Genomic DNA, 6027 nt, shown 5'->3' with positions numbered 1-6027 from the left:
ACATTTATTTGTTAGAAATAGGTTATCCTAATCTAATAAAGATTGCAGTTGCAGCTTTGAATAAACTCCTATGTTACAGAAGAGTCTGTGAAGGCCCATCGATACCTCATGGGCCCACCTGGTAGGCACCTGTAATTTGACTGGATGGTTCCCAAACACACCAAGGGGCACACTCCTGAAGCACCAGTGTCTCCTTCTCAGGCCAAGAGAGTTACAAGCCAGAAGTTCCAGTGTGTGAGCATCTACATAACAACCAGTAGGCATCAGTGAGCAGGTGCATGGATAGCTAGCTGCCCGACTCTGGCAGGCCAGTTCTTGAGGTGAGCTCTACCCAACCAGCGTTCCCAGACAACGGAAGCCCACAGTGATGGATGCACTAACCTACTCTTCGTTAGCGAAGCCTTCTGTCTACTGCCTCACACGCTCACTGGCTTCCTAGCATCTGCTCCCAGATGAGCTTAAACATATGAAAAATCTTGTCTCTTGCTTTGTGCAAATCCAAACTAAGATCATTCAATCCATCGGAAACTTATCTTTAGGTTTTTTGAACTCTCTCTCTTTTTTTTTTATGTTAAGGCTGGTAGCTAAAATCATCAATCAGATCTGAGTTATCATGCCTGGCTTTCTGGCTGAGAACTTGGGGTAAGGTCCTAACTTCTACATTCAGTCTTCTATAAAGCAGAGATCAGGACGACACCTCCTTGAAGATGTATTTGGTATCTTTTAGACAATACACTTAACGCAGTGCCGAATTCAGTGTCCAATTTGCACCAGATAGAGTCTGGTAATAGGAAGTAATGCCAGCTGTGGTTGCTTGACTTCATAGCTTCCTGTTTTGTTATGAAAGTCTTTTACTGTGTCCAAATTCATCTTGAGTATGTAGATTTCAGATAGGCTCACAGGGGGAGGGGCAAATGGCCAGGAATTGGGAGCAATACATTAAGAAAGACAGAAGAAATTTCCTGTCTGTGTCAACTTTCTGCACGGGTACCTTTCATTATCTTCCCAGTACCCTTTATAGCATAGACCAGAATTCTCAGGAAGCCCCTTCCCCAGCCTCTCAAGCTAAGCAGGTTTCCTTCCCTTCCATGATCTACCCACAGTACTCATCTTAACACATGACCACATACATGCAAGGCCTTTGCAAATGGTGGCTCAGGTAAAATGAGATACATGGTTAAGTATTATTCTAGATATCTTGGTGTATTTTTTTAATTATGGTATTAGATTAAAATAAGCAGGCCTTGAACAAAGATTTTATTTCCCCTTATCCAATCATGTAAGATTGTGATGGTTTGTATACGCTCTGCCCAGGGAGTGGCACTATTAGGAGGTGTGGCCTTGTTGGAGTAGGTGTGCCACTGTGGGTGTGGGCTTAAATACCCTCAACCTAGCTGCATGGGAGTGAGTATTCTGTTGGCCGCCTTCAGATGAAGATGTAGAACTCTCAGCTCCTCCTGCTCCACGCCTGCCTGAGCTCGGCCAGGCTCCCATCTTGATGATAATGGACTGACCCTCTGAACCTGTAAGCCAGCCCTAATTAAATGTTGTGCTTATAAGAGTTGCCTTGGTGGTGGTGTCTGTTCACAGCAGTAAAAACCTAATTAACACAAAGATCTTAACTGAAAATAAAAAGACCAACTTTACCTAGAACGAGGAGAAGGAACTCTGTCTTCAGGTTCTTTGTGGACTTAAGATGCCACTCTCCTCTGGCCTCCAGCCCACTGGGATTCTCTGCACAGTAAGAAGCCTATTTCTTAAAAATATCTCCTTCTCTTTCTCCCACCTCCACGCACACATGCACACACACACAGGCTATTGAGTCTTTCTCAGTGGAAATCTGACTCATAAGATCATCATAAAATTTTATGTATATTTGAAATTCACTATTAAGAAAGGAAACAATAGGAGTAATTAACATATTTATGTGGGCTGGAGCTGGAGAGGTGGCTCTGCGGCTGCGTGGTTAAGGGCATTTGCTGCTCCTTCAGAGGATTCAGGCTTGATTCCCAGGATCCATGGTGGCTCACAGTCATCTCGAACTCCAGTTTCCGAAGATCTAATGTCCTCATGTTCTCTTCTGTGTCCCCCAGCACCAGGAGCACTCATGGCTCACAGACATCTGTGTAAGTAAAACAACCATGCACATAGAATGAAAATATTTTTAAGAAAACATGTTTACTGATCTATGAAGTTATTTCGAAGCTAATTTAACTTGGTATATACAAGCATAGAAGACTACGCATTATAGAGATTATTTTTTCTTCTGAACTATATAGTTCAGGGTAAGGAAAACTAGTACACCCTTACCTCCCCAGACCTTCCAACTTAGTTTTCTGGTTTATGAACAACAGCCTACGTCTAATTTATGCTGATCACATACTTCTAGGAGTGGGGACCATCCAGTAGAGCATGTTGACCCACTAGGTGCCACGCCAAAAAAAAAAATGTCTACCTCCCTGAGAAGTCACTATCAACAGCACCTCTATTGTGAGTCGGGGCTCTTATTGGAATGCTGACTGGTTTGATCTTGCACAGACAACTGCAGGGCCCTGGACATGCTATGTCCCATGCCATGGGAAGACGAAGGCAGAGAGACTACAAGTTCAAGCCCTGCTTGGTTAATTCAAGCACAGCCTAGAAAAGATCCTATTTCACAGATAAAAACGTTGAGGTTTGGGGAATGTAGCTTCATGGTACAGCACTTACAAATCACGAGCCTGTGACCCCGGGTAAGTTCTTCTCTGAGGATTGTTTCTGAACAGAGAGGGTCATAGGGGCTTCTCTCTTCCTGGAGTATAGCAGAGACTAGAGAACTAAATGCCTGGCCTCTGACAAGCACTCTGAGAATGCCTGACATTGCAGTTCCTCACTGTTACTCCAGATCAGGCTTAAGAATCCGGCTCTGAGTGAGCCCATAGGCTCTGTCCTGATTGCCCCAGTTAAGTTCCTACTGAGCTGTTGGCCACGCCCCTTCCTGTTCCGTCCTTGAAGCAGGGTAAACAATGACCCAGCTGTGAGCTGGGTATGTAGATAAGATGCCTAAAGCTGTAAAGCTGCCATTAATTTCTTAAGATCGAAGAATGAGGTATTTCTCAATCATTTCTAGATATCACAGAGATAAGAAATTAAGTGGGGGCTGTGGAGTGCTTCTGCAAAATCACAAAAATGTTCACGATTGACATTTTAATGGCATTTAAATACGTCCCGTGGGACGTATTTGCACTACTCACGCCATGTTTGCATTTCATCCAGGATGGAGTGAGTGTTGTTTTGTTACTCATGTAAAGACTTTTTACAGCCAACTTGTAACATCAGCTCCTAGAATGTGGTGTTCTCTCATGGACACCGAAAGATATATGTAAAAGGACACACTTTAATACTGAAACTCGGGGATGGGCCTTCATATCAACACACCCTCCCCTACAGCTGAGAACCAATTCACAACCATTTGGTGATGGGGAACAGTCGGTGTTCAGCACCGTTGCTGTCTTGACCACAGGACGAAATGGCTTTTCTCAAACTCTTCTTGCTTCTAGGGTTCTGGATGGAAACACACTTCCATTCCACCAGTGAATACGGGGCGTGGGGTAGGGCTGGAAATGGATGGAGGCTTCTTCCTACATAGTGAGCTGTCTGCTCACGGGTGTTTGCAGCTGGTGTGGTCTCAGCATTCCACTGTGTAGTTATCAGCTTCCTCATATCTGGAGTAGCTGATGCAGTCGTCTGTCAGTGTCCGGTCACCAGATCCAGCAGGACCTAGGCAGTTGGCTCTATCTGTGTCAGCAGCAGCAGCAGCAGTTTTCAGACCTCTGCACTAGTGTTTGTCCTTAACATCCACGTCAGCTGGCAGATCCCAGTCTTCCGTTCCTTGAATCCATCCAGTCATTTTGTGAGTACCCGATTTCCTGTTTTAAAGTCCTTCCTATCTAACGCTTAGTGGTGTCTTTTTTCCTGCATTGAATTCTATATGGATGTCCATATAGAAAGACCAGCCATATGGTCTTTGGAGCGGCATTCATGCACTAGAGTAAAACTTGAAAGTAGGACAGAATAAAGTGTGTGAAATAACATGTGTGATTATTTATACCCAGCAGAGAAATCCTACAAAGTTATGTTTAAAAAAATCAACTTGTATTTTTAGAAAAAAAATGGTTATCAGAGTCTTACATTTTTTTGCATGTGCCCCTTAAACTGGTTAAAAATTATTTTCGTGAAATATATGCTTTTCTTTATTTTCATGAAATATTGAAGGAGCCTTTCTTTTTTGAGGGGGAAATACATGTTTTTCAAAATTTTTAACTATCAAAAATGATAGTTATTATCAAAATTATCAAAAATTTCTGTAATAATTTGAATACATAACAAATTGAACTGGGCTGGTGAGATGGCTCAGCAGATAAAAGTGCTCGCTGTGCAAGCCTAACATCTTGAGTTCATGAGTTCGATTCCCAGAAACCACAGTAAAGGTGAGAGCTCCCAAGAATTGTTCTCTGCCTAACACACACACGTACAGAGTAATCATAAATACATTTAATTAATTAACACATCTTATTCTTTGCCTTTTTTAAAACTTTTCTATTTTTTCCTAGTTCCATCAATTTGCCTAAGAATTTCATTAATTCATTGTTTTTAATATCCGAGTAGTACTCCATTGTGTAAATGTACCACATTTTCTGTTATTTTTTATTTTTTGAGACAGGGTCTCTCTATGTAGCCCTGGCTGACCTGGAACTCAGAGATTCACCTGCCTCTGCTTCCTGACTGTTAGGATTTAAAGTGTGTACCATCTAATCCAACAGTATAACCTTTATTATTATTATTATTATTATTATTATTATTATTATTATTTCTGACTTACAATACACCAGGCATAGTCTTAGAAATTTCTTGAATCATCTTTCATTGAAACGAAGGTGCTATTTACTGTTATATATAACGTTAAGGAAATATTAAAGTCATAAATCCTGCCCACCAGGCTTATCACAAGCCAGGCATAGTCTGTGGTGCTTTTAGTTTGTTGTGTTTTCTGACTGAATCCTGTGTCTCTGGAAGCCGAGCAACTTCTGACTAACGTCAACAGGAAGTGTGTGACCCATTGATGCGCGACATTTTAATAATGGCTCTTCATAAAGGATGACTTGGTCACACCAGCCTGTCCCTACTAAGACATGCCTTTTACTGCTCCAAAGCATTTCAGGATCCTGAGCACTGGCTGTGAGTGGCAGGCATTGATTCTCAGTCAGTCAGGGTAACTGGCGTCCTCTCTGAGGCGGCTCTGCATGAGCGTAGGCATCTGCAGTCTTCCCTTCCAGAGCGAACCCTGGTGAGGTTTTATATTGCAGAAAATAATCCCAGCACGTTGTACCTCTAGCTCTCTGCACCGGCAGCCTGGCCAGCCATCCACTGGCGGGCAATGGCCAGCCTGTTTTTTTTTTTTAATCTTTTTTTTTTAAATTGAGTATCTTCTTCATTTACAATGGTAAAACCAATGGTAAAACCTTTCCCAATTTCCCCCTCCCAAAAGCCCCCCTCCCCAAAGATTCCCTACCTGTCCTCTCACCCCCTGTCTTTATGGATATGCCCCTCTACCAGACACACTCCCACCTCCACCCGCCCCCCCCCCCAGTCCGTTTCCCTTTGTTGGGGCCTCTATTGAGCCTTTACCTGACCAAAGACCACTCCTCCCATTGATGCCCAACAAGGCCTTCCTCTGCCACATTTTTGGCTGGAACTATGTGTACCCCTTGGTTGATGGTTCAGTCCCTGGGAATCTTGGGGTGTCTGAAGTCATTGTTCTTCCCATGGGGCTATATACCCCTTCAGCTCCTCTGGACCATCCTCCAGATCCTCCGTTGGGGACCCTAAGCTCAGTCCAATAGTTGGTTGCTAGTTTCTGCATCTGTATTTGTAAGGCTCTGGCAGGGCCCCTCTGGAGACAGCCATGGCATGCTCCTTTTGGTACACACTTCTCGTCGTAGTGCCAGGGTTTGGTGACTGTTTATAGGATGAATCCCCAGGTAGGGC

General features: G+C 43.4%; 1 long non-coding RNA gene across 1 annotated transcript; it reads right to left on the bottom strand.

Moving 5' to 3' along the window:
• Positions 1-1853: 1853 nt before the first annotated feature.
• On the bottom strand, positions 1854-2928 carry LOC127692432 (uncharacterized). Its single transcript, XR_007979463.1, has 2 exons — positions 2710-2928; positions 1854-2122 (listed from the first exon to the last, which is right to left on the bottom strand). It is a non-coding gene; the product is annotated as an uncharacterized LOC127692432 (long non-coding RNA).
• Between the last annotated feature and the right edge of the window lie 3099 nt (positions 2929-6027).

The sequence above is a fragment of the Apodemus sylvaticus genome, chromosome 9 (genome assembly GCF_947179515.1).
Source record: "Apodemus sylvaticus chromosome 9, mApoSyl1.1, whole genome shotgun sequence".
Taxonomy (NCBI): Eukaryota; Metazoa; Chordata; class Mammalia; order Rodentia; family Muridae; genus Apodemus; species Apodemus sylvaticus.
Note: the sequence above shows the minus strand (reverse complement) of the source record. Positions and strands in the feature narration are given on the sequence as shown.